This window comes from Salmo trutta, unplaced genomic scaffold (genome assembly GCF_901001165.1).
Source record: "Salmo trutta unplaced genomic scaffold, fSalTru1.1, whole genome shotgun sequence".
NCBI lineage: Eukaryota > Metazoa > Chordata > Actinopteri > Salmoniformes > Salmonidae > Salmo > Salmo trutta.
Window position 1 is genome coordinate 21,608 of NW_021823297.1, and position 27,596 is coordinate 49,203.

Here is a 27,596-nt window from a genome sequence, read left to right on the forward strand (position 1 = left end):
TTGAAAATATAGTAATCGTTACTTTCAACTCGAAAAGGAGAACAGTGTAGCCACTTTTCTTTTAACCACTCTATCTCTGTTCTCATTCTCTAGCTGCTGCTGCAAAGGTCAGGGCTGCGGTCAGTACGTTTTTACGTTCTGGAACATTAAATTGAACGGAAACAGTGCTGTAATGAACAACCAGTTTAAAAATGGGGAGGGGTTGTGGGTTTGGGAACGCTGTCAGCATGACCACTGCCCTTTAAATACATCACTCATTGCTTCAAGCCACACCTCGCCACACCCACCAAACGTAGCACAAAGTCTGTTCAAGAACATACAAGAACGTTTTGGGGAAACGTGTTGTTCAGTACAAACCACTCCACAACGTAGCAAACGTTCAAGTGAACTGAACGCACCTCAAGACTGAACCATCTTCTTGTGGGGGTCAAAAATGTATCTCTTGAATCGGAGGCTGATGTTGATTGGCTGAGTGTCCATCTTGGCATCTTCCTCTTTGGCTAGTTCCCCCTTAGCCCCACCCTTTCCTTTCTTCTTGGAGGTGGAGGAGAGGAGCTGCTTAGTCTCTAGACTGAGACCCTCTGAAGAGAAGAAAGAGGGAATGGGGAAGAGATAGGGAGAGATAAAGAGAAATCATATGAGCATTAGAATTGCTGGTAGTTTATACAAGTCACATAGGTATTTAACAAATACAAAAAATAAATCATTTAAATGATCAAAATTGAACAAAGGATTGGACAGAGGTAGAGAGAAAATATAGAAGAGCGAGTGTGCTGAAATAGCAGTGGGCCGGATTCGTACCCATGCTGTAGCGTTATATGTGATCTGGAGGCAATGGCTTAGACCACCCTAGGCCACACCACTAGACCTGTTCTGACTGCTCTCAGTTGGTGAATCAGGGTCAACGGTATATATCTGCTCTTTAGAGTGTTGATGACAGAGATGGAGGAGATGGGAGAGAGAACCTGCTTGTTGAACATCTCATTCCAAAATCATGGGCATTAATATTGAGTTGATCCCCCCTTTGCTGCTATAACAGCCTCCATTGATTTGGGAAGGCTTTCCACTAGACTAGAACATTGCTGCGGGGACTTGCTTCCATTCAGCCACAAGAGCAGCTGAGGCTCTGTGCAGGCCAGTCAAGTTCTTCCACACCGATCTCGATAAACCATTTCTGTATGGACCTCACTTTGTGCATGGCGGCATTGCCATGATGAAACAGGAAAGGGCGTTCCCCCAAACTGTTGCTACAAAAAGTTGGAAGCACAGAATCGTCCAGAATGTCATTGTATGCTGAAATGTAAAGATTTCCCTTCACTGGATCTAAGAGGTCTAGCCTAAACCATGAAAAACAGCCACAGACCATTATTCCTCTTCAACCAAACTTTACAGTTGGCACGATGCATTTGGGCAGGTAGCGTTCTTTTACAGCATTCTTGCAGCAATCGGCAGTCCCGTTCTGTGAGCTTGTGTGACCTACCACTTTGAGGCTGAGCTGGTGTTGCTCCTAGACGTTTCCACTTCACAATAACAGCACTTCAACTTTTACAGTTTACTAGGGCAGCTCCAGCAGAGCAGAAATTTGACAAACTGACTTGTTGGAAAGGTGGCATCCTATGACGGTGCCATGCTGAAAGTCACTGAGCTCTTCAGTGAGGCCCTTCTACTGCCAATGTTTGTCTATGGAGATTGCATGGCTGAGTGCTCCATTTTATACACCTGTCAGCAATGGGTGTGGCTGAAATAGCCGAATCCATTCATTTGAATGGATGTCCACATACTTTGTATATATAGTGTAGATCTGTTGTGCTGGTCTTGTCTCACGGTTCCTATAGTTGTAGAAGAACCGTGTCTCTGTCAGGGTTCTCTGTGGCGGTCCTGTCCTGGCTGACATTTACACTGGTGTCTGACAGTCGTCAGGCGGTTGTGGGCATGCCGTGGATTCCTCTGGGGCATCTATTCCTGTGTGTGTGTGCGTGTGTGTGTGTGTGTGTGTGTGTGTGTGTGTGTGTGTGTGTGTGTGTGTGTGTGTGTGTGTGTGTGTGTGTGTGTGTTTGTTTTTCTGCTCACGTGGAGCTGAGAAATGTTCCCTGAGCAAACCTCTGCATTGGCTGACCTCGCCTACCCGCGTCACACGGCGCCACCGAGGAGATTGTTATGGTTATGCCAGCATGAGGGTTGTTAGGATTACGGGGATGGATATCTCCGATCTATTCGCTTGGCCTTACCCCACTTCTCTCTCTCGCTTTCTCTCATTCACTTACTCACACAAACACTCACGCAAACAATCACACAAAGGGAAGCACTTAGATAAATAGCAGTAAATACAAACTAGAATGAATCATGTGATAGTGTCCAATAAAACGGTCAAATCTAGTTCAAGTTTTGAGTAAAATGCAACTAATTTGCAAACACGCACACACAGTGAATTAGCCTCCTGAAGCCACCTTCACACATGTATAACAAGCTGTGGTATTGATTTAAACCACATAATGAAAACATTTGTTCTATCCAAGCGGACATCACGTACACAAACCACACTACTCCCCTATCTTTCTCTGCTCCTTTCCCTCCATCTATCCCTCCATCTATCCCTCCATCTCTCTCTGGAGAGACAGAATAACTGTCTGGTGCCAGGCTGGTGGCCTTTAGGGGCTTGTAGGGGATGAGTTTGGGGTCAGGTCCAGGGGAGGGCGGATAGCGGGGGGATTGGACAGTAGTGACTGTGTGAGAGGGGGGAGGTTGTGGAGAGGTCTGGAGGGCTAGCCCTCCTCTTTCCATTTCTCCCTCTCTCCGTGGCTTTCTCTGTCTTTAATCATGTGCCATGAAGGGGTCTGAGGGGAGACGAAAAGAACAACAACGAGAGAAAGGGAGCACACACAACACACAACACAACACACCTGGGGTAGCTAGAGGTCAAAGGATCACACAGCACCGTCATACTATGAGTATGTATGAGTATGAGCAATGAGCATACTGAATGTCTTAAGTGACTAGCCAAGTATGTCAGTGTGTATGTAAGAGCATGTGTGTGAGTGTGTACGTGAATGTGAGTGAGTTGAGAGGATATAGGTAGGCTTCTCTTTCTAAATGTTTTTGGTTTCTCTTCCTGCCCGGCCCGGTGTGGATCCTAGCTGTGGGTCGGAGGGGAGCGGAGAGACACAAGGTAAAATAAACAGGGAGCAGACTTCCCTCGGACCCAGAGCTACTCCCAGAGGAATCCTGGGAATGCTGGAGTGGGATTCCCAGCCCACAACTCTAACCACATCCTGATCCTGATAACGAATGTACTGCGAGCACGGGAACCAGAGAGAGAGATGCAGGAAAAACAGAGAAGGCCCCTTTCATGCTTTGGTTGTACTATAAATGTAATTGCATAATTCTGACTAATAAACAGATGGAATATGCATTGGCAACAAACGCAGTAAGAAACTCAAACGATACAGTCCTTATCTTGACTGTTAATGGAGCTTACGAAGGAGAGACACCATAAGGAACGTTGGCCGTGCACAGTAGATCACCTGCTGTCAACGAACAGTGGCAAATCAACATGTAGAATCGCAAGGAAATTAATAGAAAATGATGGGTGGTATCGGATGGTCAGATGTGATAGGACGCCCATCCACTGCAATATCTGATGGTAAAATGTGATAGGACGCCCATGGGTCTGCGGATTTTAATCAACCGTCGGCGTGGTCCTTTTCTTCCTAAACAGATTCATACACCACCTCTACCTTTACCTCCAGCCCCACCACTACTTACCTGGCACCCGGATCTTAAACTTGCCACTTTGTCCGAAGCCGCCCTCGATGATCTCTGCCTCGCCGGTTGAGAGTGACCTTTAACCCCAAAAACAACTGCAGGTTGGTCTACTTCTTAAACAGGTTTCGCCCAATCACAGTGTAGTCATCTGTTACCTGACCAAATCAAATCAGATGTTATTGGTCAAATTCACGTGTTTGGCAAATGTTATTGATCACATTCATGTGTTTGGCAGATGTTATTGGTCCCATTCACGTGTTTGGCAGATGTTATTGATCACATTCATGTGTTTGGCAGATGTTATTGAGGGTGTAGCGAAATTATTGTGTTTCTAGCTCCATCAGTGAAGTATTATCTAACAATTCACAACAAAACACACAGTACACACAAACCTAAAAGTAAAAGAACGGAATTAAGGAAAATATAAATATTAGAGATGAGTAAAGAGACATGAGGGGAACCAATGACAGATACAAAGAAATCATATAAGAAAATATAAAATATAATTATTCTAATGTAATAAGCTTAAATAATATTATTATTCAACGAACAGCTTCCAGTTACTGATAAAAGCAAATAACACACGTGGAAAATATCCTAAAATTATCCAGCATATCCTTGAATTATTTATTGAGTCTGACAGTATAAACTTCCTCCAGCACAGAGAGGTCAGTGTGTGTTTGTTTTCTATGTTCCTCTCTCTGATTTAACAGACACTGGTACATGACCTCGTGTTAACATGCTGCCACTCTGTCGCCATAGTGGGGGGTGGCTGACCCCACCATGACACTGTTCTGTACCCCATCCCAACCCAACGAGCCACATTGCCCTAGGCCTGCCACCAGTTTGTCTGTATCTCCTCTTTCATTCCTCTACACATTCTTCTTCTGTTTGTTGTTTGTATTTTCTCTCCATCACTGAGACTCTCTCAACCGTCACTGATCCGATAAAGGGAGGGCACCGCTCTGTCTCTCTCTCTCTACTTCTCCCCCTCACTCTTTCCTGAACCCTCCCCCTTCGCTCCCTTTCTCTCTCTCTGACGTTGGGTTCTGACTGAAGCGTGACCACAGATAAGCTACAGTTGGTACACATGTCAGACAACACTGTGACAAAGGCATGACTTAAAGACACAGTCATATCTCAAACATTCCAACATCTCAGGTATATGTCCTCTTAGAAAACAAAAAACAAACAGCACTTCCTCATTATGTGAGGGGAACCCACACACACCCACATGAACAGAGTCTGACCTCACAGGGAGAGGGTCAAGGACTGAAGTGTAACTGTGGGGTTGGCTGTCAACAGCCTGAGGTGCTAACAGCAGTAAAACTTGTCCACACACTTGACCTCTGACCTGTTAGCGACCCTGACTGAGGGCGTGTACACACAGACACACTGCTGGCTGCTGCTGGGTGGCAGACAACACTCAAACAGACAGAGACAGACAGGAGCAACGAGAGGCAGATAAGACTCTTATGAGCCAAAAGGGGAAAGACAAACTGAGGAACATAGAAATATATTACAAGAGTGAGATGGAGCCAGGGAGAAAGAGGGTGAAGGTGAGAGACAAAAAAAACATGACGGATCGAGTACACAAAGAGAGAAAGAAAAAAAAGAGCAGAGAGAGAGAACAGAGAGAGAGAACAGAGAGAGAGATCAGAGAGAGAGATCAGAGAGAGAGAGCAGAGAGAGCAGAGGCTAGAGTGAGAGAGAGAACAGAGTGAGAGAACAGAGAGAGAGCAGAGAGAGCAGAGGCTAGAGTGAGAGAACAGAGTGAGAGAACAGAGTGAGAGATCAGAGAGAGCAGAGGCTAGAGTGAGAGAGAACAGAGTGAGAGAACAGAGAGAGAGAGAGCAGAGAGAGCAGAGGCTAGAGTGAGAGAGAGAGAGAGAGAGAGAGAACAGAGTGAGAGAACAGAGTGAGAGAACAGAGTGAGAGATCAGAGAGAGAGCAGAGAGTGAGAGAACAGAGAGAGAGAGAGAGCAGAGAGAGAGAGCAGAGGAGAGCAGAGGCTAGAGTGGAGAGAGAGAGAGAGAACAGAGTGAGAGAACAGAGAGAGAGAGAGAGAGCAGAGAGAGCAGAGGCTTAGAGTGAGAGAGAGAGAGAGAGAACAGAGTGAGAGAACAGAGAGAGAGAGCAGAGAGAGCAGAGGCTAGAGTGAGAGAGAGAGCGCGAGAGAACAGAGTGAGAGATCAGAGAGAGAGAGCAGAGAGAGCAGAGGCTAGAGTGATGAGAGAGAGAGGATGAGAGTGAACAGAGTGAGGAGAAACAGATAGGAGAGAGAGCCGGAGAGAGCAGAGGCTAGAGTGAGAGGAGGAGAGAGGAGAGACAGCGTGAGAGAACAGAGAGAGAGAGCAGACGAGAGCAGAGGCATAGAGTGAGAGAGAGAGAGAGAACCAGATAGTGACGAGATCCAGAGCGAGGGAGCCCGAGAGAGCAGAGGCTCTACGAGTGAGGAGATGAAGAGAGAAGAACAGATGTGAGAGAACAGAGAGAGAGAGAGCGAAGAGAGCAAGAGGCTAGAGTGAGTAGAGAGAGCACGATGAGAGAGCCTTCCCGAGAGAGGATGAGAGAGAGGAGAGTCGAGAATCAAGCAGTGAGAGAGCAGAGTGAGAGAGCAGAGGAGAGAGGCAGAGGCTTAGAGTGAGAGCGAGAGAGAGAGAGAGAGAGAGAGAGAGAGAGCGAGGAGATTGAAGTGAGAGCGAGAGAGAGAAACAGATGTGAGAGAGCAGAGAGAGCAAGAGGCTTAGAGTGCGGGTCGTGAGGAATGCAGAGAGCCATGTGGGTATATTCCTGTGCCACTCAGGTGTGTCCAAACAGCACCAGTCTGTCTGGATGGGGCCTCTGGCATCAGGGGACCACACGCCTGTGTCACAGCCCAGCACAGGTCAAGGCCCCACATACCTCTCCACGCTGCCCTCCCGCACCGCCCCAGGGACTCTGTGTGTGTGCGCACAATGGGAGCTCAGTCCCTGCAACACGCTCCAGCACCACCAGCAATGAAAAATCCAAACAAAGACTAGAGAGAGAGAGAAAGAGGGAGAAGAGGGGTGAGAGAGAGGGCAAAGGAGCAAGGACAGAGATCCATGAAGGGTGATGGGAGGGCAGGGTGTCAGAGAGAGGCGAGCAGGGCGTCCACTCACCCTCTCCACCGCTCCCTCCTTGCGTTTGTTCTTGTAGATGCGTAGTCTGGGTAGTGTAGTCTCAGAGTAGCTCTTCTCCTCAAAGCCCTCCAGCAGACGCCCCTGGAACGCCAGCCGGCATGCGTTGGCGTTGATGTCTGTGTCCAGCTTGGAGCCAATCACCAGGCAGAGAGAGCGACACGTGACCGGACGCTCAAACTCCAGCAGCGCCCACTGCTCCGAGTCTGGCCCAGACCCTCCGGCCTCCCGCTGGCCAATCACATACTCGTCCTGGTGGAAGTACTCCGGGTCAACGGAGAAGGGTGTGCTCAGGGGGCTGGGTTCTGGCTGAGGGGAGTGGGGGTCGGAGGGGGATGGCTGGGGGTCCGTGGTAGGGGTCTGGGGGTTCTCCCCAGGGGGCAGACCGAAGAAGGTGACCCTGGCCATGACGGTCTCGTGCCCCACGGTGATATGGAACTTGGCATGGGTGGCCAATCTTTAGCCAATCTTTCTGACGGAGATGAGGGCAGCGGGGAGGGTGTGTAGGGAACCAGTGGTACACACCACCCCCGTTCTAGCAATTTGGGGTCAAACTGGGTCACACACACCCACACGGTCACCCTGCATGGCCCCACACACCGGCTGACGGAACATCTGGGTCAACTTGACTTTCTTGGTCACCTAGGGGTTAAAAGACAAACACAGAGAGACAATCAAACTAACCAACTCTTGTATGTTTGTTCAAGGTTAGTTATGCAATTGGCAAATTACGAGGTATTACCATGTACAATATACAACAGAACAGGGAAAGGGGGTTACCTAGTCAGTTGTACAACTGAATGCATTCAACTGAAATGTGTCTTCCGCATTTAACCCAGCCCCTCTGAATCAGAGAGGTGCTGGGGGCTGCCTTAATCGACGTCCACATCATCGGTGCCCCGGGGAGCAATTGTCGTTGGGGGTTAACTGCCTTGCTCAAGAGCAGAGCGGCAGATTTTTACCTTGTCGGCTCAGGGATTTGACCCAGCAGCCATTCGGTTACAGGGCCAATTATCCTACCCATCACTGAGTGTTGTTTTTGTTGTGAGTCCATTGTTGTGTTGTGACTGAGAGTATGGTCGTTGTGGCCTAACCACGATTCTTCTATGCCACTGAATGCTGAGACAAAAGCCTGTTTTTTTCAGGCTTTTGCTTGCCACCTGATGGAGGATGTTATAATGACACCAGTTGATAGTAAGGTTGAATACAATAAGCTGGTGTTTAGACTAGGCTGGCCTACAAACAAATGTGAGTGACTGCATCTGGTCTAAATTAGTCAGCTCCTGTACTGTCAACCTCCACCCCTCCTCCCCAGTCTCCCCATCCTGCCCTTTCCAAAACACACACACATCCTCCACCCCCACACTACCATCCCTCTTTCCCCTCCCTCCTCTTCCAGTCAACTTATGAACTCTGTAACTTCTACTCCAGCCTTGTGCTGTCCAGGTCATCTGAATCAGGGTTCTTCTACTGCAACAACGATTCTCCACCTTTCTGGAAGCAGGGACTAAGAGCATGCCATGAAACTAATTCAACTGACTAACGTACTCTAATAAATCAGCAATATCACAAATAATTTTTGTTGGTCAATAGACTTAGCGGGTTGAGAACCACTGACCAGGACTTCTTTCAGTGGTCATGCAAATCAACGTTCTGTGGTCAGTGACCGTAGCTCGAGCGCTGGGATCTCCACGGTGTCATTGACAGCTAGCGCCCCCTGTAGGATGGTTCCGGTCATGAGCATGCCCCGACCGCGGATGGATGAAGCAGTGGTCCACCGCCATCAGAGGCTCCCCCAGGGTCTCTGTGGTCCACCGCCATCAGCAGGCTCCCCCCGGGTCTCTGTGGTCCACCTCCATCAGCAGGGCTCCACCCGGGTCTCTGTGGTCCACCGCCATCAGCAGGGCTCCCCCCGGGTCTCAGTGGTCCACCGCCCATCAGCAGGGCTCCCCCCGGGTCTCTGTGGTCACCGCATCAGCAGGGCTCCCCCCGGGTCTCTGTGGTCCACCGCCATCAGCAGGGCTCCCCCCGGGTCTCAGTGGTCCACCTCCATCAGCAGGGCTCACCCCGGGTCTCAGTGGTCCACCTCCATCAGCCAGGGCTCCCCCCGGGTCTCAGTGGTCCACCTCCATCAGCAGGGCTCACCCGGGTCTCAGTGGTCCACCTCCATCAGCAGGGCTCCCCCCCCGGGTCTCTGTGAGGGAGGCACGTCTGGCTCCCTCAACAGCTCGGGGAGACGTGCATTACAGAGCAAAGTCAAACTGCTGTCATAAACATTGTACGGTCATCGTAGGCATGAGTGTGATTCAGGCTAGTCACACACACACACACACAAACAGACTAGAGGGCCAGTTCCTAATCAGAAGCTATCTTAGTGTTGAGTCTGTGCATCCTGTGGTTTCATAAAGACTTCCTGACCAGCGGCTCTGGTGTTTTAATCATAGGGCAGACCCCCTGACCTATGCCTCTTGTTCTATGGTATCTACCTTTACTGTACCGTTTCAATAAAGGATACTGAGGTATCATTGAGCGGTCTTCACACCAGTAAGAAAAGTGGCGTCGAACGTTGAGGCTGCTGCACAGACACTATGGAAGCTATAGTCTAGAGCAACCCGGTTTTCAAATGTTGTTTGAGAGCACTTAACTCTCTAAATAGTTAAACTAGTGACAAATATATGGTGATTATTGTAAAAACTGTGAGTTAACTAACTATAACTATAATCCTAAATTAAAATATTGCATTTTTATGCCACATTTAATTAATTTACATTACGCTACTTTCCATGATGTGACAGTATGTGTTACTACATTACACAAGCTCACGTCTGACCAACAGGGCAATTTCCAAGTTAACCAAATTACTCTTATTTTTTCATGACTCCAATTTTTCACTTCAAAATGTATACCAAACCCAAACCATTGATTTCAAAGTTTAACAAACCGTACAACTCTATGCACAAGGACTACTTTAACAATCTCCACTGAAATTGTACAAAAACACATCTACTGGAAAAAACTGTGCAGATGGAAAGTTTGGTTACAGAATTACGGTCAAACCTAAGTTTTATTCTATTACCCAAACTTTGTATCAGCACAGTTCTTCCTGTAATGTGTTTGGTACAATTTTCAGTAATTCCATTACCGTGGAATTTCCCTACATCAAATTGGGGGAATTACACATGCTTTTTACCTCAGATGGGTGATGTTAGTATAAAAGTTTATAGTCAGCATGATGGTACAAGATCATTTGCTTAAAACAGTTCAATCTCTTTGGTTTTGTCCTGTGATAAGACATAAGCACTGTGGGTCACAGGAGTTAGAACTGTGCTCTCATTTTCGAACTCAAACAGCATGGAGAATTTGGGGTGGTCTATATAAAAGTTGCTAGCCTCACACCAGATTCAAACTATCACTGAAATAACAGCCAAACTTGTCAGTGTTGATATCATATGCAGGGGCGTGATTCATGTAAGTTAAATAACAAAGCAATATGTAGACCGCTGTCTTTAGCAAATTAACTTCTAACCGGTGATAATAAGAGAAATATCCTCAGACTCAGTGTGGCCTTTGAATAGTTTTAGTTCAAACAGCGCCTACCATCCAAACGTTTGCCTCACTCTACTGATTTCAAGTGATATTGATATGAGTGATTAAAGGGATACTTCGGGCTGTTGACAACTCATCTACTTCCCCAGAGATTTACTGGAAATCTATGGGTATCGACTAGCATGCTATCCACCAGTTCATCTGACTCTGGGGTAGTACATAAAGGACCTCATTGACAAATCCCGAAGTATCCCTTTAACAAATAGTGCTGCGTTTACCTTTCCCCATTGGCGATCCACTTGAAACAAAATGCAACAATCGAAAATGTAGCTGGATGTTTTTTTTACAAGTTGTTCCTCTAACCAGTGATACAGTATACATACTATCCCAGATTCAGTGTGGTTTTTCAGTAGTGTTCGAACAGGACATGCAACCTGACTCCCCCCTCTCGTTCTATTGATTTCAACGCGATATCGATCATGAGTGATTGGCAAATAAGTGCTGTGTTTCTCTTTCTGTTTTGGCGAGCCCCAAATCAAAATGCATCACTCCAAAACGTAGCAGGCTGTCCTTAACAGCTGTCCTCTAACCAGTGATGTAAACAATATTTACAGTTCCTGTGTGTTTTTTATTGTGCATATAACCTGATCTCCCCCCCAATCAATATGAGGGATTTATTGCCACTTGTCAAACCAAAAGGGTTTTTGGTGCATATGCAGTTTATAAGGTGCTCACAAACAATGATAATACAAGTAATATATTACTATTGGGCTCATGTACAGTTGAAGTCGGAAGTTTACATACACCTTAGCCAAATACCTTTAAACTCAGCTATCACAATTCCTGACATTTAATCCTCTTAAAAATTCCCTTTCTTAGGTTAGTTAGGATCATCACTATTTTAAGAATGTGAAATGTCAGAATAATGGTAGAGAATGATTTATTTTAGCTTTTATTTTTTTCATCACATTGCCAGAAGTTTACATACACTCAATTAGTATTTGGGTGCATTGCCTTTAAATTGTTTAACTTGGGTCAAACCTTTCGGGTAGCCTTCCACAAGCTTCCCACAATAAGTTGGGTGAATTTTGCCCATTCCTCCTGACAGAGCTGGTTGTAACTGAGTCAGGTTTGTAGGCCTCTTTGCTCGCACACGCCTTTTCAGTTCTGCCCACAAGTTTTCTGTAGGGTTGAGGTCAGGGCTTTGTGATGGTCACCTTCAATAGCTTGACTTTGTTGTCCTTAAGCCATTTTGCCACAACTTTGGAAGTATGCTTGGGGTCATTGTCCATTTAGAAGACCCATTTACGACCAAGATTTACTTCCTGACTGATGTCTTGAGATGTTGCTTCAATATCCACATAATTTTTCTACCTCATGATGCCATCTATTTGTGAAGTGCACCAGTCCCTCCTGCAGCAAAGCACCCCCACAACATGATGCTGCCACCCCGTGCTTCACGGTTGGGATGGTGTTCTTCGGCTTGCAAGTCTCCCCCTTTTCCTCCAAACATAACGATGGTCATTATGGCCAAACAGTTCTATTTTTGTTTCATCAGACCAGAGGACATTTCTCCAAAAAGTCCGATCTTTGTCCCCATGTGCAGTTGCAAACGTAGTCTGGCTTTTTATGCCGGTTTTAGAGCAGTGGCTTCTTCCTTGCTGAGCGGTCTTTCAGGTTATGTCGATATAGGACTCGTTTACTGTGGATATAGATACTTTTATACCTGTTTCCTCCAGCATCTTCACAAGGTCCTTTGCTGTTGTTCTGGGATTGATTTGCACTTTTCGCACCAAAGTACGTTATCTCTAGGAGACAGAACGCGTCTCCTTCCTGAGTGGTATGACGGCTGCGTGGTCCTGTGGTGTTTATACTTGCGTACTATTGTTTGTACAGATGAACGTGGTACCTTCAGGCGTTTGGAAATTGCTCCCAAGGATGAACCAGACTTGTGGAGGTCTACAATTTTTTTCTCTGAGGTCTTGGCTGATTTCTTTTGATTTTCCCATGATGTCAGGCAAAGAGACACTGAGTTTGACAGTAGACCTTGAAATACATCCACAGGGTACACCTCCAATTGACTCAAATGATGTCAATTAGCCTATCAGAAGCTTCTAAAGCCATGACATCATTTTCTGTAATTTTTCCAAGCTGTTTTAAAGGCACAGTCAAGTATGTAAACTTCTGACCCACTGGAATTGGGATACCTTGAATTATAAGTGAAATAATCTGTCTGTAAACAATTGTTGGAAAAATTACTTGTGTCATGCACAAAGTAGATGTCCTAACCGACTGGCCAAAACTATAGTTGTTAACAAGAAATTTAAAAAATTAGTTTTAGTGAGTGTAATAAGTGTATGTAAACTTCCGACTTCAACTGTATATGTAGGTAGTACATTTTTTGTTTAGGTTTTCAATATCACAAATAGTTTTTGTATCTAATTGATTATTGATTTGGACACTTCAAACTGTTGTTTTGACATTGGCCCATTTATGAAAAGTTCTTGTCAACAGGAATCAGCGATAGCATAATTTTCAATGTATGTTTTAGGAATACAAAATGTTTGCTTTCCAACATTAATTTCCAAAAACATTCTAATTAACCAGGTACAAACTGCTGAATGACTCCAAAACGTGCTGTGATTAATTTATCTTGATGATATACCAGAAATTGGGAAAACGGGTTTGTCCTGTCTAGTCAGAATATTAACCCATACCGCTAATAGTGCAGGCACATCCTGGGGCACCAGTGTGTTCAGGGTCTTACCTCCATTAGGTCAGGCACTCCCTAGGGGTTCCTCTGTTTCAGGGGCCTCAGGACCCCCAGGCTTCGCTGCCACGGCAATCACAAGACAGTCTTTAAATCTGGCCAACAGGGGATGAAACAGGGGTTAGAATGACTGTGTGTTGGTGTGTGTGTGTGTGTGTGGGTGTGTGTGTGGGTGTGTGTGTGTATGTGTGTGTGTATGTGTGGTGTGTGGTGTGTGTGTGTGTGTGTGTGTGTGTGTGTGTGTGTGTGTGTGTGTGTGGTGTGTGGTGTGTGTGTGGTACCTGGTGTTCTCCAGGGTCTTGTGCAGTCTCTTGGTCATCTTGTTGATGGCGGTCTGTCTCTTGTTGGGCGGCAGCAGGGTCAGTCTTGTTGAGAATGACCACCATGCGGGTTGCAGTGTCAGCTCTCCTATCAGCAGACACTAGCTGTCTGGGTCTGGACCCCCTTCACCACGTCTACCACCAGCATCATCAGGTCTATGATCTGAGCCCCTGGAACACACACGCACCATTATACTTTCATTTATTGCTATATGACTTGTCAATAATAACACGCAGTCCAAAACTACTGTAGTGAAATGATTGTGCACACTCAGCACTGCATGGTTACAGCTCCTCTACACAGGACTCCTGGAGGGCCATATGACCAAATTCATAAGTTGAGCAACCAATGGAGCAACAGGAACAGAAACAGACAACCAAGAATAACAACAGAACAAGAAGAGAGGGAAAGAGGGAGGGAGGGTACAAAGGGATGTAAAGAAGGGAGAAGGGCTAGAGGGCTGAAATTAGAGACCCAGCTCGCTTGGTTGTCTTTCCTCCCTCTTTCTTTCCCTCACTTTGGCAGTCTTTCTTTCCTGTGCTCCCCTCTTTGCTCTGCCTCTCTTTGGCTCCCTTTCTTTCCTGTGCTCTCCCCATTGGGATAGGAGGGGAAGCTTAGTACATACCCCGTTCCCCACACCTTCCTTCCGCCCTAATCCACAGCATGTTGCCATCCACAGAGACACACTGGCTTTATATAGCAAACTACCAGCCATATACACTGACTCAGGCTGCACTCCTGTGTGTGTGTGTGTGTATTCCCCTTATCCTACTTTCCTTCTACTGCGACTCCCCCTGTTCTCTTCTCCCACCAATGCCCAGTTTGCTCACCCTCACCTCTCAGGCCTGTCAAAGCAGTCTCCTCTTACAGGGATAACATATTGTCACTACCTGATATGAATAGAAATAATTAAACAAGTGGATCAATCCTACAAACCTCATTGGAGGGGGGGGGGGTCAGTAGCAAGAAAGAAGAGAGGGGAAATGAGTGAGCAGAGTTCAACTGAGCCGTAGGATAGGAAATCTTTCTCGTCCTCCTGGAGAGTTCTGCCCATTCCACCTCTCTCCTTGCCAAAGCCACAGGATAGTGGAGGGGCCAGTCAGTCAGTGTGCGTTAACCATGTAATGGCTGCTTTGCATGGTTGATTTGAGAAATAAATTATACAGTACCAGTCAAAAGTTTGGACACACCTACTCATTCAAGGGTTTTTTCTTTATTTGTACTATTTCTCTACATTGTAGAATAATAGTGAAGACATCAAACCTATGAAATAACACATATGGAATCATGTAGTAACCAAAAAAGTGTTAAATCAAAATAGATTTTAGATTCTTCAAAGTAGCCACCCTATGCCTTGATGACAGCTTTGCACACTCTTGGCATTCTCTCAACCAGCTTCATGAGGAATGCTTTTCCAACCGTCTTGAAGGAGTTTCCACATATGCTCAGCACTTGTGGCTGCTTTTCCATCACTCTGCAGTCCAACTCATCCCAAACCATCTCAATTGGTTGAGGTCAGGTGATTGTGGAGGCCAGGTCATCTGATGCAGCACTTCATCACTCTCCTTGGTCAAATAGCCCTTACACAACCTGGAGGTGTGTTGGGTCATCGTCCTGTTGAAAAACAAATGATAGTTCCACTAAGCGCAAACCACATGGGATGGTATAATGCTGCAGAATGCTGTGGTAGCCTTGAATTCCTAAATAAATCACTGACAGTGTCACCAGCAAAGCACCCCCACACCTCCTCCACCATGCTTCACGGTGGGACCCACACATGCAGAGATCATCCGTTAACCTACTCTGCGTCTCACAAAGACATGGCGGTTGGAAACTAAAATCTCAAATTTGGACTCAACAGACCAAAGAACAGATTTCCACCGGTCTAATGTCCATTGCTTGTGTTTCTTGGCCCAAGCAAGTCTCTTCTTATTATTGGTGTCCTTTAGTAGTGGTGGTTTCTATGCAGCAATTCAACCATGAAGGCCTGATTCACACAGTCTCCTCTGAACAGTTGATGTTGAGATGTGTCTGTTACTTGAACTCTGTGAAGCATTTATTTGGGCTGCAATCTGAGGTGCAGTTAACTCTAATGAAATTATCCTTTGCAGCAGAGGAAACTCTGGGTCTTCCTTTCCTGTGGCGGTCCTCATGAGAGCCAGTTTCATCATAGCACTTGATGGTTTTTGCGATTGCAATTTTCCGAGTTCACAGACCTTCATGCCTTAAAGTAATGAGGACTGACTTTTACCAAATAGGGCCATCTTCTGTATACCTCCCCTACCTTGTCACAACACAACTGATTGGCTCAAACTCATTAAGGAAAGAAAGTCCACAAATGAACTTTTTACAAGGCACACCTGTTAATTGAAATGCATTCCAGGTGACTACCTCATGAAACTGGTTGAGAGAATGCCAAGAGTGTGCAAAGCTGTCATCAAGGCAAAGGGTGGCTACTTTGAAGACTCTAAAATATATTTGTATTTGGTTATTTTTGGTTATTACATGATTCCATGTTATTTCATAGTTTTGATGTCTTGACTATTATTCTACAATGTCTAAAATAGTAAAAATCAAGAAAAACACTTGAATGAGTAGATGTGTCCAAACTTTTGACTGGTACTGTATTTGTATGGTGTTTGTGTAGTCTATATTCTGCAGTCCTCATTCGCCCTCTGCTGGCTGGATCGGGAGTTGAACCTCTGACAGCAACTTCCATGAGTTCCAGGCAATACAGTAAGCTCTACAGTATCGGAAGTTACCACCCTCAATCAATTATCCATGAACATGTTGTCCTTATCTGATAAAGTAATTGTATGTTGCCAATTGCTATTCCTGTACCTGACCGTCAAACTTCAGGGCTAGAGTGCCAGCTGTCCGACAGTTGACTGGCCCGTTTCATTTCCCAACCAAAAGCCATGATTACAAGGAACATTACACTGAGCGAAAGCTTCCGCTTTCAACGAGTAGGAAAACTAATATGGACGCCTATAATAAATCCCGCTATGACCTCCGACGAGCCAGAAAAAAAAGGCAAAGCGTCAATACAAGACTAAGATTGAATCCTACTAAGTCAGCTCTGTCACTCATCTGATGTGTCAGGGCTTGCAAACTATGACGGATTACAAAAAGAAACCCAGCTGTTCAACAACATAGTGCCCTCCAAGTCATCACTAAGCTCAGAACCCTGGGACTGAACACCCTCCCTCTGCAACGGGATGCTGGACATCCTGACGGGCAACAAGCTTGGCGTCCGACCGGCAAGCCGCTATAGAGGGTAGTTCGTACGGCCCAGTACATCACTAGGGCTGATCTCCCTGCCATCCAGGACCTCTATACAAGGCGGTGTCAGAGGGTAGCTCGTACGGCCCAGTACATCACTAGGGCTGATCTCCCTGCCCATCCAGGAACTCTATACAAGGCGGTGTCAGAGGAAGGTTCTACAACTTTTCAAAGACTCCAGCCACCCAAGTCACAGTCTGTTCTCTTTGCTACCGCACGGCAAGCGGTACTGATGCACCAACACTCGAACCAGCACGACCATGAACAGCTTCTACCCCCAAGCCATAAGACAACTAATAATTAACCAAATAGCTACCCGGACTATCTGCATTGACCCTCTTTGCAATAATTATTTTGACTCATCACACACGGATCTGCTACTGTTTTATTACTTATCCTATTGCCTAGTCACTTTACCCCTACACTGTACATACAGTGCATTCAGAAAGTATTCAGACTCCTTGACTTTTTCCACATTTGTTACGTTAAAGCATTATTCTAAAATGGCTTAAATTGTTTTTGTCCCCCTCATCAATCTATACACAATACCTCATAATGACAAAGCAAAAACAGGTTTTTAGAAATGTCAGACCCTTTACTCAGTACTTTGTTGAAGCGCCTTTGGCAGCGATTACAGCCTTGAGGTCTTCTTGGGTATGATGCTACAATCTTGGCACAACCTGTATTTGGCAAGTTTCTCAGATTCTTCTCTGCAGATCCTCTCAAGTTCTGTCAGGTTGGATGGGGAGCGTCGCTGCACAGCTATTTCATCTCCAGAGATGATCGATCAGGTTCAGTTTCCAGGCTCTGGCTGGGCCACTCAAGAACATTCAGAGACCTGTCCCAAAGCCACTCCTGCATTGTCTTGGCTGTGTGCTTAGGGTCGTTGTCCTGTTGGAAGGTGAATCGTTCACCCCAGTCTGTGGCCCGAGCGTTCTGGGACAGGTTTTCAAAAAGGATTTCTCTGTCCTTTGCTCCGTTCATCTTCCCTCGATCCTGACTAGTCTCCCAGTCCCTGCAGCTGAAAAACATCCCCACAGCATGATGCTGGCACCACCACGCTTCACCATAGGGATGGTGCAATGTTTCCTCCAGACGTGATGCTTGGCATTCAGGCCAAATAGTTCAATCTTGGTTTCATCAGACCAGAGATCTTGTTTCACATAGGCGTGTCCTTTATGTACCTTTTTCAAACTCCAAGCGAGCTGTCATGTGCCTTTTACTGAGAGTGGCTTCCGTCTGGCCAATCTACCATAAAGGCCTGATGGTGAAGTGCTGCAGAGATGGTTGACCCTTCTGGAAGGTTCTCCCATCTCCACAGAGGAACTCTGGAGCTCTGTCAGAGTGATGATCGGGTTCTTGGTCACCAAGGCCCTTTCCCCCGATTGCTCAGTTTGGCTGGGCGGACTAGCTCTAGGAAGGGTCTTGGTGGTTCCAAACTTCTTCCATTTTAGAATGATGGAGGCTACTGTGTTCTTGGGGACCTTCAATGCTGCAGAACATTTTTGTACCCTTCCCTAGATCTGGTGCCTCGACACAATCCTGTTCCGGAGCGCTACAGACAATTCCTTCGACCTCATGGCTTGGTTTTTGCTCTGACATGCACTGTCAACTGTGGGACCTTATATAGGACAGGTGTGTGCCTTTCCAAATCATGTATAATCAATTGGATTTACCACAGAATGATCAAGGATGATCAATGGAAACAGGATTCACCTGAGCTCAATTTGAGTCTCATAGCAAAGGGTCTGAATACTTATGTAAATAAGGTTCTATTTTAAAATGTGAATGTTTTGTCTTTTTTTTCACTTTGTCATTATGGGGTATTGTTTGTAGTATTGATGAAGAAAAAAACATTTAATCATTTTAGCAACAAAGTCGTAACGTAACAAAATGTGGAATAAGTCAAGGGGTCTGAATACTTTCCGAATGCACTGTATCCACCTCAATTACCTCGTTACCCCTGCATATTGACTCGGTAACCGGTACCCCCGTGTATATAGCCAAGTTTCGTTACTAATTGTGTATTTATTCTTCATGTTTATATATAAATAAAGTACGTGGCCCCCCCCTTCAAAATAGTGGATTTGGCTATTTCAGCCAGCCACCCATTGCTGACAGTGTATAAAATCGAGCACCCGCCATGCAATATCCATAGACCAACATTGGTAGTAGAATGGCCTTACTGAAAGCTTAGTGACTATCAACATAAGAAGTCATTGTGTCACTGTTTTAATGGTTTGGGGCTAGGCCCCTTAGTTCCAGTGAAGGGACATCTTAACACTACAGCATACAATGACATTCTAGACGAGTCTGTGCTTCCAACTTAGTGGCAAATGTTTGGGGAAGGCTCTTTCCTGTTTCAGCCTGACAATATCCCTGTGCAGAAAGTTTGTCGAAATCGGTGTGGAAGAACTTCACAGGCCAAAACAGAGCCCTGACCTCAACCACATCTGACACCTTTGGGATGAATTGGAACACCGACTGCAAGCCAGGCCTAATCGCCCAACATCAGTGTCCGACCTCACTAATGCTCTTGTGGCAGCAATGTTCCAACAACTAGTGGAAAGCCTTCCCAGATAAGTGGAGGCTGTTAAAGCAGCAAAGGGGGGACCAACTCTATATTAAAGTCCATTATTTGTAATGCGATGTTCAACGAGGAATACTTTTGGCCATGTAGTGTGTGTGTAATATATATTTTTTTACCCCAGCAATTGTTGGGATGGGCCAGTAAGTAAGCATTCCACTGTTAGTCTACACTTGTTTACAAAGCATGTGACACATTTATTTCACGTACATGTCATTAGTGTGAGTGATGGGATCTCCACTATCACACAAATGTCAACACCTGAGCATTTGCTGTCCTGCCACTGTTGTTAGGGAATAGATGTATTTATGCAGTTAAAACAGTAACACGATCCTCATTCGCTTCCTTTTCCCCAATGAGGGTGCGAATGAGGGACGCGTGTCCAGGACAGTCCACCAGCGTGAACTGCAGATTGTCATAGCCCCGGCACCCGGACACCGCCCGCAGCTGCTCTGGGAGGTCCATGGTGAAGGAAGAAGATCCAGGGTGATGCCTCTCTCGGGACTGCGGGTTCTTGTCAAAGGCAGCCGTGGACGCTGTGCTGCTGAGAGCCCTGGCAAGCGACGTCTTCCCGCTGTCGACATGCCCAAGTACCCCCACGTTAAAATTGTGGGTCTTCGGGTGGTTGTTGCTCGAGTCTACCATGACTGGTAGTTTTGACTAACTAGCTATATGTTCCTGTCGCAACCAGTCTCAGCACGTAGCGTGGCTGGTAGCGCGGCTGGACCTTGAACTCTAGTTTACTTTCCGTAATTACACGTAACACAATTGACTACTTTTACGTTAAACTAACCGTCATTCATTAAACTCTTAATCTTACAATTCATTCATATTTTTATGAAATATAGTTTACGTTAGCTGTCGAATTACACGAAACTTTACTGTAAACTGTGTATCAATAAAAACAGTAATTTGGAAAATATGCCGGTTGGAGTAACGTTTTAGTCCCTCTCGCAAGCATAGGCTACAAAATAAATGTGATATGTGAAGAAATATCCGTCTAGAACTTGGATAAGAGATTGTAGGCGATGGAACGCACATCGGGCGGAACCAATCTCAAAGTCTGTACCATTTTCCGTAACGTCAATGTGACGTAAACACAAGCGGAAATAAAAGCCAAAGAGAGGCGTGGTGTTTTCTTATGAGTGAGAGTGACAGTGCTTCTATCCAATCGCTTTATAACAGAAGAGCATAATTGTCCAATAGTGTACCCCCAGAACAAAAAACTTTACGGTTGTACTTCCTTGGTAACCCACATGGAAACAGACCGGCTCTATGTGTGTTTGGAGTTAACGCGCCGATTATAACAGATTCAAACATTGAAGAAATAACGAGTAAGGGGGCATTATTGTTAGATGGTATTGGTTACTTATAATAGTTTAATAAACATAACACAGTCATGAAGATCGAGGAAGTGAAAAGCACCACGAAAACGCAGCGCGTCGCTTCTCACAGCCATGTGAAAGGACTGGGCTAGACGAGGCCGGGAATGCAAAGCAAAATGCGTCAGGTCTTGTGGGGCAGGAGGCTGCAAGAGAGGTAAGTTAGCCTAGCTAGCTAGTTGCGTGAACGTAAGTATTGGAGTTGGCTACTTTAGTTATTTAGCCACGGTATTTCTGATATCACGTGACTTTGCAGGTCTTTGTCCTTTGGAATGTTCTTTATTCTATGTCTTTCAATATTTTATGTTAATTATGTTTTTTCTGTCAACAGGCTTGTGGTATTATTGTGGAACTGATCCGCTCAAAGAAGATGTCAGGAAGGGCAGTTTTACTGGCTGGACCTCCAGGTACAGGAAAGGTAGACAAAATGTTACTTCAGTACTTCAATGATACCCGAAAGTAATTGTGAAATGTCTAATATGCTTGCTGTGTCTCCAGGGGTGTATTCACTAGGAACCAACTAGAACCAAATGGAAGTGAAAAAATGGGGAGGGACCTACCTGAGTTTGTCCAATAGAAACTTGTTTTTTGTTGCAAAACATACTTTTGGACTGATGATTATACCTTTGGCCTCCACATGAATAGAAATAATATGAGACTTGAGACTTTAACCAACCCTACTTTGCACCATCTCTCTCCCCCTTGCAGACTGCCCTGGCTTTGGCTATGGCACAGGAACTGGGCAACAAGGTGCCATTCTGCCCCATGGTGGGTAGTGAGGTCTACTCTTCAGAGATCAAGAAAACAGAGGTGCTGATGGAGAACTTCAGGAGGGCAATAGGTGAGGGACCACACACAAACACGGGCCACTGGGAATGGATTACACACACACACACACACACACACACACAACACACACACATATATACCTGGGTCAATTGGAGACCAGATAATGCTGCACCCTTCATTCACCAACTACACCACCATCAGAATAGACTCCAGAGCCAGGGGTTCTCCTCCACGCCCCTCCTACTAGGCTGACTAGGGTAGGGGATCAGTGTGGCTGTTGACACTGGGGAAAACGCTTGAAAGGGGCATTGGGGGAAGGGGTTTGTTCGAGTGTTAACATTATGGCAGGTAGCCTCGAGGTTAGAGCGTTGGGCCAGTAACCAAGAGGTCGCTGGTTCGAATACTGGAGCCGACAAGGTGAAAAATGTATTGCTGTGCCCTTGAACAAAGCACTTAACTTGGTGGCCATGGCCGTCACCCCACTCCCTGCAGGTGTCTCGGGGAGAGTTGGAATATGCAAAAAAACTAATTTACATTACACAATTGTGTGTAGCAGGACACATATAAGCACCACGCCAAATTATTATTATTCACTGTCACAGAGAAGGGAATGGAGCCAGGACACAGAACATGAGTGTTACGATGGAGGGAAAGGGCAGGGTACATTCTGAGCATGTCGACACCCCCTGATAAGTGCACTCTGAAAAACAGCCTTTCCCTCAGAAGCGTGGAGCTCACCCCCCCAGTCACCTGTAGCCCACTCACACACCGAGAGGCTGTATGCAGAAGGAACAAGGGCTACATTGTGATCACATTACACAGAAAGAGGACCATGCACTGTACACACACTCACTCTCCTCTCACAGTCTCACATTCTCCAATAAATGATCTGCCAGGTAGAATAAAGGATGGTTTTATTGGTTCAAGAGAATAAAGGCTTTACAGAGTCTTCATTCAGTATGTGTGACCCTGTCCTCCCTCCTCCAGGGCTGCGTATCAAGGAAACCAAGGAGGTGTATGAGGGGGAGGTTACAGAGCTGACCCCCTGTGAGACGGAGAACCCCATGGGTGGTTACGGGAAGACCATCAGCCATGTCATCATCGGACTGAAGACAGGCAAGGGCACCAAGCAGCTCAAGGTCAGGCACCTGTCGGAGGCTAGACCAGTCCATGTAGAAGTTGGCCTTAGACACAGATCTAGGATCAGCTTAGCCTCTCCAAATCCCAGCTATAACAGTTAGGGAGAGTGGGGGACACAACTGGCCCTAGCTCAGTGTCTAGGGACAACTTCATTCTACTCTTGAAGGGGCATGACGCGCTCTGTAAAAACACTCATTTTTATCTAACTGTCTGTGTTTGTGTGTAGCTGGATCCCAGTATTTATGAGAGCCTGCAGAAGGAGCGTGTGGAGGCAGGAGACGTCATCTACATTGAATCAAACAGTGGAGCTGTCAAGGTATCAATACACTTCCACCTATTTAATACACTTCTATACAAACGCTCACCTTGAAAAGGCTCCCATACACAAATTACACATTTACAGTGGCTCAAACAATTCAAAGTCAAAGTAATTGACATAGTACAAAAACTAACTAACAAGTACACAAACGAAGAATATTCTTACAAACTACACTAAACGCTGTGCCCTTATGCCCCAGTCCTCCATGCCGGCTCTGTTTCATCTCCGTCAGTCCTCCGGCTCTGTTTCATCTCTCAACTGTACACTGGAATTCTTCCAGCTCTTCATCGGCCCTGGGTTTTATTCCCCCTATCTCTCCATCTCTCCCTCTGTTCTGGTGGACGGGCCTCGTGGCCTGTGTTGACGCGTGTGTTGACGGCTTCTTTAATTGGTGCAGGTGGGCCGAGGTTGCAGGTGGGCCGGGGGGAGGGGTGGTCCTTACATTTGTTGCTGTTGACAGCCCTTGTAGGACCCTCCCTGAATCTTACTCTTTCATCCCCCCGCCTCTTTCATGCCCTCCTCGAGTTGGCATTGAGTCCAATCATACCCCTGCTTTCCCCCTCCTCCCTTCATCTTATTCCCCTATGAAGTGATGGGCCTAGTTTCAGCCACCAGACCACCTCTGATGGGATTGAGCTAGTACACTGAACAAAACATATAAAGCAACAATTTCAAAGATTTTACATAGTTCAGGTCATATAAGGATATCAGTCAATTAAAATACATACATACATTAGGCCCTAATCTGGATTTCGCATGACTGGGAATACAGATACCTTATAAAAAAAAGTAGGGGGGTGTGGATCAGAAAAGCAGTGAGTATCTGGTGTGACTATGGATGGTCCTGTATTACCGTCACACGGCGGTCATGAGTCACGAACGCAGTCAAATTCTACGTGACCGTTTAGTCACAGTAATTAGGCTTTTCCAAGCTCTGATGCTTATTGTCCCGCTAATCACTCTCCCATCAATGCAAATGTGATCAAAAATCTAATCAAACACTTCATGAGCTCATGTTGCACAACATTTTTATAGGCTATGCAATTGTGTGAGAAAAGATGGCCTCTATTAAAAATAGGAGGATCCCATCAGCTTTCTATGGGCTAGGTCTATATTATTCATCAACTTCCCATATTAAGGACATTGCTTTTTTTGTACAACAGGAGCATAGCCTACCTGGCTGGAATGAAAATGAACCATGGGAAAAGTGTCCTCCATTCGCTTTTTAAGTGCATAGATGACATATTTTTTTTTTTTCGTGCCCCTGTTATGAGACAGGTGCATTATAATGGCCCATTCTAAATCACAACTCAAATATTATACTATATGTAAAGACAACATTACGTTAAGAATAGTCTGATGGGTGATACTATTAGCCTATCACTTGTGAATTATGTATTATCACTTGTGAATGATGCCCAGCTTCTGCATTAAAGCAAGAAACAGCTCATACTTTTTTTTGCTACTTTTTGAAATCATAGTCGCATGCCTCATGTATCCTAGCCCATAGGCCTATATGTTTTGTTAGGTTTGTATCACAACTAAAGTGGCCAAATAACTTTAAAAAATGATGCACTTTAATCCGCTTTCTAACCGGTTTAGAGCCTAACTTGCACATAGGCTGCGCATGAGTTTCAAGTTTGGGGAAGATCATTTTCACCATTAAAAATATACCTTTAAAATAAAGCATTGCATGCATAATCGCATTTGCCGTCACTTTCGAGAACGGTGTTTTCCCGCTAAGTGATTGCATTTTGGAACATTCGCGCTAATAGCCTACTGCCGTATTCGCATTGCTGCGCTTATAATGTGAAAAAAAAATGGCCTAATAGTTTATCAACATTTTAACCTAAACGATCAGCCTCATTGATTTTAAACGTTTTTTTTTTATGCAAGTGGTGGTATTAATTTGGGCTATCGCGCCTCACCCCTGCTGTCCCAGAGTATGTTTGGAATATATATTCCTTGCAGAGGCCAAGTTGACCAATAGAATAGGTCAACTTTTGTACTATACTACTATATTAGATTGACAGGCCAGTGCTTTTGCTGTTCGTTAGCCTACTCATCTTGATGGCTGACGAAAAGTAGGCTAAATGTGGACAGTTCTAACATCTTCAATATGTGCCTGGGAATTCGATAAGAGGGACGCGAGCAGTTGCATCCCGGATGCGTCGGTAGCCTACTTAGCTGAAATGCCTGTGAGAAGGATCCGATCACGTGACTGGCATTGGCTACATCTGAGAGCACCATGTGAGCGAGGGGTGCTGTGGAGCACGGCAGCCGGGAGAAGGGAAATATAATTAGCCTATTATATTCAGCCCAAGGGCACAAGTGGCCGCAAATTTCATGTTTTTTTTAGGAGGCATTTTGGCCACCCAAGGTGGGCCGCCGGGAAATTCGAGGCTTGGTAAGAATATGATCAAGTGTTTGTCAAATTGTGAACGAGAGACTGAAGTATGTGCAGCTTGTGACTTTTCTCAAATCATCATTAGTCTCATCGTGCAGCCTTAGAATGTATTAAACATCAAAACATTTAGCCCAATGTTTGTATTACAACTAAAGTTACATTAATAACTCTAAATTAAGCATGTCGGAGGACCAGTTCTATCTTAACCGCTCAACACAGAATGGCTGCATGTGCACACTTCCTATTGAAATTGTTTGGAGAAAATATCCTTTCTATTTTATTAAGCTATGTTCGATTGTATTCGTCATGCTATAAAATAATGCCACGGAATTCTAAGCAAATCGTGTCTGCTAAATGAACTAGTGTAGCCCACAGTCATATGGCATAGCCAGATCAGGGCCTAACATAAGGACAAGTCAGTATGCTATTCTGTTCTGAAATAGACTACATTTTCTTCATATCCTGTTTCTTTAGAGCTGTCTAAAATAGTAATGGATTTATTGTGCAGGTGTAGGCTGTATTACATGGATTATTAGACTTTTTAAAATGGAGATGTTCCAAAGGTCTGCATCAGTGGCTTGTAGGCTGTGTGTGGAAGCCAGGAGATTTAAATGTGTTTATGTTAATGGTCAATTACCGTTGAGACAAGCAGTTATCTGCTTGACAATCACCTGCTGACAAATGTCCTGACCACCACAGCCCTAGGTGTGACCACCATTTCCCTCAGGCAGCGTGACACATCTCCTTCACATAGACTTGATCAGGCTGTTGATTGTGGTATGTTGTCCCACACTCTTCAATGGCTGCAAAGTTGCTAGATATTGATGGGAACTGGAACACTCTGTTGTACACGTCGATCTAGAGCATTTCAAACATGCTCAATGGGTGACATGTCTGGTGAGTGTGTAGGCCATGGAAGAACTGGGACATTTTCAGCTTCCAGGAATTGTGTACAGATCCTTGCAACATGGCCATACATTATCATGCTGAAACATGAGGTGATAGCAGCAGCTTAATAGCATGACAATGGGCCTCAGGATCTCGTCACGTTATCTCTGCATTCAAATTGCCTTCGTTAAAATGCAATTGTGTCTAACTTATGCTTTCCCATAACCCCACCGCCATCATGGGGCACTCTGTTCACAACGTTGACATAAGCAAACCACTCGCCCACTCGACGCCATCTGCCAGGTACAGTTGAAACCGGGATTCATCCGTGAAGAGCACACTTCTCCAGCGTGCTAGTGGCCATCGAAGGTGAGCATTTGCCCACTGAAGTCGTCACAATGCCAAACTGCAGTCAGGTCAAGACCATGGTGAGGACGACGAGCACACAGATGAGCTTCCCTGAGATGGTTTCTGACAGTTTCTGCAGAAATTCTTCGGTTGTGCAAACCCACAGTTTCATCAGCTGTCTGGGTGGCTGGTCTCCGATGATCCTGCAGGTGAAGAAGCCAGATGTGGAGTTCCTGGGCTGGCGTGGTTACACGTGGTCTGTGGTTGAGACCGGTTGGGCGTACTGCCAAATTCTCTAAAAATACATAGGCGGTCAACAGTAGAGAAATTAACATTCAATTATCTGGCAACAGCTCTGGTGGACATTCCTGCAGTCAGCATGCCAATTGCACACTCCCTCAAAACTTGACATCTATGGCATTGTGTGTGACAAAATATGATTTCCCTTTTATTGTCCCCAGCACAATGTGCACCTGTGTAATGATAATGTTTATTATTATTTTTCCAAAGGAGAAATGCTCACTAACAGGGATGTAAACATTTGTGCACAAAATTTGAGAGCAATAATCTTTTTGTGCGTATTAAACATTCTGGGGTCTTTTATTTCAACTGATGAAGCATGGGACCAAGACTTTACATGTTGCATTTATATATTTGTTCAGTATGCTTGTGTTCTGTGTTTAACCATTCCATCTGTGTGTGGCGTGTGCGCAGAGACAAGGTCGGTGTGACACATTTGCCACGGAGTTGACCTGGAGGCTGAGGAGTACGTGCCGCTGCCCAAGGGGGCCACAAGAAGAAAGAGATAATCCAAGACGTCACGCTACACGACCTGGATATTGCCAACGCTAGACCACAGGTACACAACACACACAGTTCTCCTAGAGCCTGGTT

The 27,596-nt window shown here is 45.5% G+C and overlaps 2 pseudogenes; one reads left to right on the forward strand and one right to left on the reverse strand.

Moving 5' to 3' along the window:
* Positions 1 to 348: 348 nt before the first annotated feature.
* Positions 349 to 20,074, reverse strand: LOC115190078 (selenocysteine-specific elongation factor-like; annotated as a pseudogene).
* On the forward strand, positions 20,070 to 27,511 carry LOC115190077 (ruvB-like 1; annotated as a pseudogene).
* Positions 27,512 to 27,596: the final 85 nt, after the last annotated feature.